Consider the following 8188-nt stretch of genomic DNA (forward strand, 5'->3'; position numbering starts at 1 on the left):
GAGTCCTGGGGTGTCACCGTCCACTCTCGAGACAGTGCTACCACTGTTCCTTGGCGCAGACATGGGCCGGGGCAAAGTTTTTACCTAATCTCAGAGCGTTTGCTTTCTTTCTCTGGATTTCTGTAGGAGCTGAAGAACATCTGAAACACTGGCCAATTGTCTTTAAATCAGTTATTCACTTTGCCGTCTTGAATTCATCTACGAGTCCATGAAACCCAGAGCTGCTACCAGGACAGCTCTAGAACAGCCAGCATCCTCAGCTTGCTCTTCAGTTACTGCCTGTCTTGTCTTCACTGTCAGCATCCATTTGTCAAGCACTGAACAGTGTGAGCTGTTTTCCTTGGAGCTGGAGGTGAGGTAACAGAACCCTTAGAGCCTCTACCTTAAGTTCTATTACATTGGCATATTTTTTTTCACAACCATGTTTGAACATCCATCCACTTGTTTAATAAATATTTATGGCAGCGCCATTGCACTGAGAATACAATGGCTTAAAAGACCCAGTTCCCCACAAATATTCATAGCAGTGTTAGTCATCATAGCCAAAACAATTAAACAGACTAAACATTGAAAGAATGTTTAGTTGAAACATTGAAAATAATGTTGAAAACATTATTTGGATGGATGTTCAAATTTATTAATGGATGGATAAACAAAATGGATGGATAAACAAAATGTGGTGTATATAATAGAACACTTCTCAGCTATAAAAAGAAATAAAGGGCTGATACCTGCTACAACATGGATGAACCTTGAAAACTTTATGCTAAATGAAAGAAGCCAGAAACAAAAGGCTGCATTTAAATGAAATATCCAGAATAGGTAAGTCTACTATAGAGATGGAATGCAGATTGGTTGTTGCTGGGGGCTGGGGAGGGGGTACAGAGTGTGACTGCTTGATGAGTTCAGGATTTCCTTTCAGATGATGAAAATATTTTAGAACTAGATAGAGGTGGTGGTTACACAACAGTGTGAATGTACAAAATGCCACCGAATTGTGCTTTAAGTGGCTCATTTTATGTTATGTGAATTTGGTCTCAATTAAAAATAATTTTTTTAAAGACCTGGTTGCTATTCCTCACAGTCTATGAGTTCCAAAGTTTCACATTCAGGCCCCAGAGAATCTGCAAAGGAGAAAAGAGACCACAGTCTGGTGTGGAGTCAATTATTGATGTCACTGAGAACTTTAAAGTAGAAAAGGACATGGAAACCATCAAAGGCCAAAGGCTAGGATGAAATTAGCAGGGAAGTTGGGCCCTGTGGCTCTGTGGTGTTCTTGGTTCAGTCCTGAATTAACAGAGTAGCCTTGTCTTGTCTTGTTTTAGCACTGCTTGGCAGCCACTGGGCAAGCTGGTGGAGGAAGAGGAGATACAAGGATGAATGAGATGGAGACGCAGCCCACTGTCCAACCTACCCGGCGGCTTGTGTCCCAACAAGGGAAGAGACCTGCCCACAGACAGTGAGAAATGGGGTAAGATAAATACTAAATGCTGTGGGAGGGTCACATGGAACTCTCTGGTATAAGCCCAGGAGGAGGAGGGAGATAGACTTCATCCAAGAGAAGGAGTCGCTTTCTGCCTGACAGGGCTGAGGGCAAGTGCCAAGGGCTTAAGAGAACTCCATGCCCCAGACTCTGCCCTGCAAGCTTATGTTTCCATCAGTAAAGGAGGCCAATTGGGTGAGTGGCAGATTGTTTCCCAGTTAGATCAGCAACCCAGGGGAATTAAGGAAGTACCCCCAATGCTGGCTGATTCTGATTCTCTCCCCAAGAGATGCCCACTTGACTCTCCATTTCCCCTGGCTTCTCCGCTGGCAGCAGGAGGCATTAAGGGGCAGGGAACCTCCTCTCTGGAATTTTGCTCTGCTGGAGAGAGTGCCCTGGGCTTGACCTGTAGTATGTTTCACAGTCATCCTTTGAAACAGGGATTATGAACACTTCTTTCTTTCTTTCTTTTTAAAATGCCTATTTATATTTATTTAGCTGCACGAGGTCTTAGTTAGGCTTCCCAGGTGGTGTTAGTGGTAAAGAACCTGTCTGCTAAGGCAGGAGATATAAGAGAAGCAGGTTTGATCCCTGGGTCAGGAAGATCCCCTGGAGGAGGGCATGGCAACCCACTCTAGTATTCTTGCCTGGAGAATCCCATGGACAGAGGAGCCTGGTAGGCTGCAGTCCATAGGATCGCAGAGAGTCGGACATGACTGAAGCGACTTAGCAGGCATGCATTGGGTCTTAGTTGCGGCATACGGGATCTTTAGTTGCATACAGACTCCTTAGTTGAGGGATGTGGGACCAGGTTCCCTGACCAGGGGTGGAACCCAGGCCGCCTGCATTGGGAGTGTGGACTCTCAGCCACTGGACCACTGGGGAGGCCCTAAATGTTCCTTTTTTGCAGATGAGGTTCAGAAAGATGAAATGATTTGCCAAAACCAGACAGCAATAAGTGATGGAATCAGGATATGAACTGGTGTGACATCACGGGCTCTGCTCTGTGTACCTCCGATCCTGTTTGGCTGAGTCGATGCCATAGGGCATCAACTTTCATTAAGACAAGTCCTCCAATTGGAAACATTAAAGGAAAAACTAATACAAGGCTGAAAAATGTTGACAAGCTATTGCTGGACCTATACCACTGGGCCTTCCTAGGGTTGCTGTGCTTCAGCTGGGCAGGCTCCATCACTCATGGGGCCTCCCTGGCTCCCCTGAGCATCAGAGGCCTTGACCACTGGCAAGAGTCATGTCCTCAGCCCAGAGCTGAGACCTGCAAGGTTTCTGAGGAAGAAAGAACAAAGTGCCTGGAAACTTGAGTTGCACTCTGTCACAGTGAAAAGGCCAGAATTGGCATTTTAAAAATTCATTGTCTTCTAATAATAAAACTGTGTTTACAGAGAGCTGGGCGTCTGAGAGCATCAGGCTTGTGCAAACATCACTTCTGGAATGTTCACAACACAGGCTCAGGGAAGTGAGAAGGTGACTCTGACTCGGGTCTCTGCAGTTAAAAGAAATGGGCCCAGAGGAAAAGTGTCCTGCTCCAGGCGGGCAGAAAGCGGCCAGAGGGAGGTGATGTGAGTTCCAAGAACAAACACTTGCGGAGCACCCGCGCGTGCCAAGTGCTGTCACAGACACACAAGCAAACCTGTCTTTGCTCTGTGGAGCATCTGCCTCCTGCGTCCTGTGCTCAATTCCTTATTCCTTGAATGCAAAAGCCATGGAGGCAGAGGAAGCTGGTTCTTAGACAGCCAGTGGGAAGAAGTCCTCCTTGGTAGCTCATCTTCATCTTGCACTCACCCTCTTTACATCATGCTCTGAGCCTTGGCACAGTCAAGTCCTCTGCAACCAGCCCAGTTGGCAGAGGCCCTGCTTATCCTTCTGACCTTACCCTGAAGACCCCCTGCTCTGTAAAACAATGAGCAATCCTCTGGACAGAGGAGCCTGGCAGGCTACAGTCCATAGGGTCACAAAGAGTTGGTCATGACTGAAGCGACTTAGCATGCATGCACACAACCAGCCCAGCTGGCAGGAGCCTTGGGAGTCACTGTTGTGTGGAACCTGTGAGCTTGGAGAAGGGCCTGGTCCTGGTACCTTCCTTTCTCCTTCAGATCTGGTCCCCATGGAGGAACTGGTTTGCCTGTCTTCCCACAGCCTGGGGCGAGCTCCCTGGGCACACATGCTCCACCTTTGCTGGAGGCAGGAGGTGGCAGGAGGCCAACTCTCCAGGGATGGGTTGGATAGTGGTCAGAAGTAGTAAAAGACTGCACACCTAAGCCAAAAATCCTCTAGTCTGGCTTTTCCCAATAATAAAGCTGACATTTTCAATCCTCTCCTGTCAGATTCTTGAATGTATCTCTCCATTGGTTCTGAGCTCAGAGGATGGAAACTAAAGTGTAATTTCTTTCTTTCCTAGAATCCTCCTGGGGTCTCTTTTCTCCCCTAGCACACTCACTGCCTGGCACATAAGGGTGGTGATTTAGTTGCTAAGCCATGTCCAATTCTTGCGACCACGTGGACTGTAGCCTGCCAGGCTCCTCTGTCCATGGGATTTTCCAGGCAAGAATACTGGAGTGGGTTGCCATTTCCTTCTCCAGGGGATCTTCCTGACCCAGGGATCAAACCAGGGTCTCCTGCACTTTAGGCAGATTCTTTACCCTCTGAGCCACCAGTGCCCAGCATATAGCTGCTGCTCTCTATTTATTGAATGATGAAGTCAAAGATTCTAAGATGGGAGGCTGATGCTTTTCCTTCCTTACTGTAGAAATAATCCAAAGCCATTGTCATGGGTCACTTAGTAATTGTGCTTTGGTTGGGAAGGGTCAGGTGAATCAACCCTAATTTGACTGGCTGAAGGTCTCCTATTTTTGAGGAAATTATGTCTGAAATGGACCTAGCCTCAGCCTGAAATGCCCAGGGCAAAACCCCTAGTAGTGTGTTAGTCGCTCAGTTGTGTCTGACTCTTTGAAACCTCATGGACTGTAGCCCAGCAGGCTCCTCTGTCCATGGGATTCTCCAGACAAGAATACTGGAGTGGGTTGCCCTTCCCTTCTCCAAAGGATCTTCCCAACCCAAGGATCAAACCCGGGTCTCCTGCATTGCAGGCAGATTCTTTATCACCTGATATCTCTATTGAGAATAAAATCAATGGGAATTTGATGAAGTTTAATTCTTTTGCAAAGGTCTGTCTAGTCAAAGCTGTGGTTTTTCCAGTAGTCATGTATGGATATGAGAGTTGGACTATAAAGAAAGCTGAGTGCTGAAGCTTTGATGCTTTTGAACTGTGGTGTTGGAGAAGACTCTTGAGAGTCCCTTGGACTGCAAGGAGATCCAACCAATCTGTCCTAAAAGGAAATCAGTCCTGAATACTCATTGCAAGGACTGATGCTGAAGCTGAAACTCCAATACTTTGGCCACCTGATATGAAGAATTGACTCATTAGAAAAGACCCTGATGCTGGGAAAGATTGAAGGCAGGAGAAGGGGACAACAGAGGGTGAAATAGTTGGATGGCATCACTGAATCAATGGACATGACTTTGAGCAAACTCCGGGAGTTGGTGATGGACAGGGAAGCCTGGTGTGCTGCAGTCCATGAGGCCGCAAAGAGTCGGACACGACTAAGTGACTGAACAGAACTGAATTCTTTTGCAGGGATGGAAGTACCTGTTCAGGTTTTTGTTTCAAGAGGGTTCAGCTGTCTAAACACTCAGCTCAGCCAAGCCTCACTCTGCATACAGACTACAGAGGGACTTCAGAGGCTCAAGCATCCTGCTCTCATCTTCCCATCAGCAGAGCTCCTCGTTTCCAACCCTGACTGGAAGGAGATGAACCCCACAGCAGAGGGCAGGTGAGGGTTGGAAGAATTCAGGTGTATATTAAAAAAAAAAAAAGGATTTATTTCCCTTTGGCTGTGCTGGGTCTTTGTTGCTGTGTGTGGGTTTTCTCTAGTTGCATCGAGCGGGGCTACGCTCTAGCTGCGGTGTGCAGGCTTCTCATTGCGGCGGCTCCTCTTGCTGTGGAGCTGAGGCCCTAGGGCGCCAGGGCTTCAGTAGTTGTAGCATATGGGCCTGTAGTTGCAGCTCCCGGGCTCTAGAGCACAGGCTCAATAGTTGTGGTGCACAGCACATGGGATCTTCCCAGACCAGGGACTGAACCCTCATCTCCTACAGTGCAACGCACATTCTTCACCACTGAACCACTAGGGAAGCCCTGAAGTGTACATTTTAAGGCTGCTGAGGTGGTCACTGAGGCTGTAGTCTTAATGCCAACCCCAGGGAGTGACAAGGTGAAAAAAAAAATTTTTTTTAAGTGTAAAACTGAAAATAAGGAGGGGGACACAAGAGACATCTCAAGACATCTGTCTGTGGGGTGGAGGGGGAGAATGTAGAACTTTCCCCAAGAAAGCAAGTAGAAAGGAACATGAAGTTAAAGATCGGTGGACAGAATAAACACCCCCTAATCACTTCATGGCAAATAGATGGGGAAACAGTGGAAACAGTGTCAGACTTTATTTTTTAGGGCTCCAAAATCACTGCAGATGGTGACTGCAGCCATGAAATTAAAAGACGCTTACTCCTTGGAAGGAAAGTTATGATCAACCTAGACAGCATATTGAAAAGCAGAGACATTACTTTGCCAACAAAGGTCCGTCTAGTCAAGGCTGTGGTTTTTCCAGTAGTCATGTATGGATGTAAGAGTTGGACTGTGAAGAAAGCTGAGCGCTGAAGAATTGATGCTTTTGAAGTGTGGTGTTGGAGAAGACTCTTGAGAGTCCCTTGGACTGCAAGGAGATCCAACCAGTCCATTCTGAAGGAGATCAGCCCTGGGTATTCTTTGGAAGGAATGATGCTAAAGCTGAAACTCCAGTCCTTTGGCCACCTCATGCGAAGAGTTGACTCATTGGAAAAGACTCTGATGTTGGGAGGGATTGGGGGCAGGAGGAGAAGGGGACGACAGAGGATGAGATGGCTGGATGGCATCACCGACTCGATGGATATGAATTTGAGTGAACTCCGGGAATTGGTGATAGACAGGGAGGTCTGTCGTGCTGCGATTCTTGGGGTCGCAAAGAGTCGGACACGACTGAGCGACTGAACGGAGCTGAGCTGAATCTTTCCGTATTTCTGTTGTCTTGGTGCTGAAGCAGGATTGGCCCCTAAGTTTAAGTCTTTCAGGCCACACAAAGGATGTTTGTCTCTCCCCTGTCTTTTTCTGTGTGTGGTGTGGGGGTGATGGTGGGGGATGGGAAATGGAGTCCTAGCCACACGGCAGAAGAAACCCAGGAGGTCTGGGTTTCCCACCACTGCAGATGTGCCCGGGGTTGGGAACAGGAGGCAGCAGGTCTGCTTGATTGAAAAAGAAAAACCCACAGGGGTCCTTCTGATTAAACACAGGTCCCAAGGACCCACTGTATTGCACAGAGAAGGCTGCTCAATATTATCTACCAACCTAAATGAGAAAAGAATTTGAAAAAGAATAGATGCGTGTATATGTATAACTGAATCACTTTGCTGTCCAACCAGAAACTATCACAACATCGTTGACCAGCTATACTCCAGTATAAATTTTTTTTTAAATGCAGGTCCCATCAGGAACCCTTCTTCTTTTCATTGCAACTCAGCGTGGTGAGATGGGGTAACTTGCCAAATGAAGAGAAAATCACCTCTTAGAAGTTGCTGTGCCAGTTAAATACACTAATATTATGTGCCACGGCCTATTTTATCACCTTGTGGTAGATCCAGAAATGCCATGCCTGGGAAGCTTCCCTCTAGTGCACCTCTTTGGGAATGAAGCGTTCAGGTTGCTTCCTAGGACTCTGGGAGGCAAGGCCCTTCTGGGAGGGTCTGCACATAAGGTCAAGCGTGACTTGATAGGATACTTAGGTGTGATTAGTTGATCAGTCGTGTCCCACTCTTTGCGACCCCATGGACTATAGCCCTCCAGGCTCCTCTGTCCATGGACTTTTTCCAGGCTAGAAATACTGGAGTGGGTAGCCAATTCCTACTCCAGGGGATCTTTCTGACCCTGCAGGATTGAACCTGCGTCTCTTGCGTCTCCTGCATTGGCAGGTGGATTCTTTACCACTGAGTCACCTGAGAAGCCTGAGGATGCTGAAAACAGCTACCAGTAACAGAACCATCTGTCTGTTCCAGGGGTGAGTGAATCCTTATTCTCCTTTTGCTTGCGAGGAAACGGAGGCATAGAGAGGTTGGGTCATGCGCTTTACATCACAGCCTAGTACGTTTTATCAAGTCGGGTTTGGGTGGCTTGTGCCCTGCCTTCTCTCTCCTATGCCCTGCTTCCTTCTCACCCCGACTTTATCCCCAGCCCAGACTGGAAGGAGAGCGTTGAAAATATCTCTGTAAATCAGAGATGTGATGGTACCTGCCCGTAGGGCCGTCACAAAGATTCAGTGAGGTGATTATGGGACACGCTTACAAGCACGCCTGGTGTGTAGTAAGCATTCAGTAGATGTTGGCTCTTAGGATCAGTGCTGGGTCAGCCAAAGGATTCCCGAAGGAAGAAAGAGAAAGAAGCACCAGAGGCAGGGAGGGCACCAGCGGCAGGGAGAGCAGCAGGGCAGCCGTGACCAGTAGTGCCCTGAAATCAGATTCTTCTCAGAGGGACCTCAGAGTGATTGCCTGAATCTGCTGAAAGAAATAACTGGTGCTTGTGGTCACCAGATTGAACAGCTAATCACG

The 8188-nt window shown here is 47.6% G+C and overlaps 1 long non-coding RNA gene across 1 annotated transcript; it reads left to right on the forward strand.

Moving 5' to 3' along the window:
- The first annotated feature begins 611 nt into the window (after positions 1 to 611).
- Positions 612 to 7332, forward strand: LOC133258205 (uncharacterized). Its single transcript, XR_009739863.1, has 3 exons — positions 612 to 822; positions 1326 to 1471; positions 5139 to 7332. It is a non-coding gene; the product is annotated as an uncharacterized LOC133258205 (long non-coding RNA).
- The last annotated feature ends 856 nt before the right edge of the window (positions 7333 to 8188 follow it).

The sequence above is a fragment of the Bos javanicus genome, chromosome 12 (genome assembly GCF_032452875.1).
Source record: "Bos javanicus breed banteng chromosome 12, ARS-OSU_banteng_1.0, whole genome shotgun sequence".
Lineage (NCBI taxonomy): Eukaryota > Metazoa > Chordata > Mammalia > Artiodactyla > Bovidae > Bos > Bos javanicus.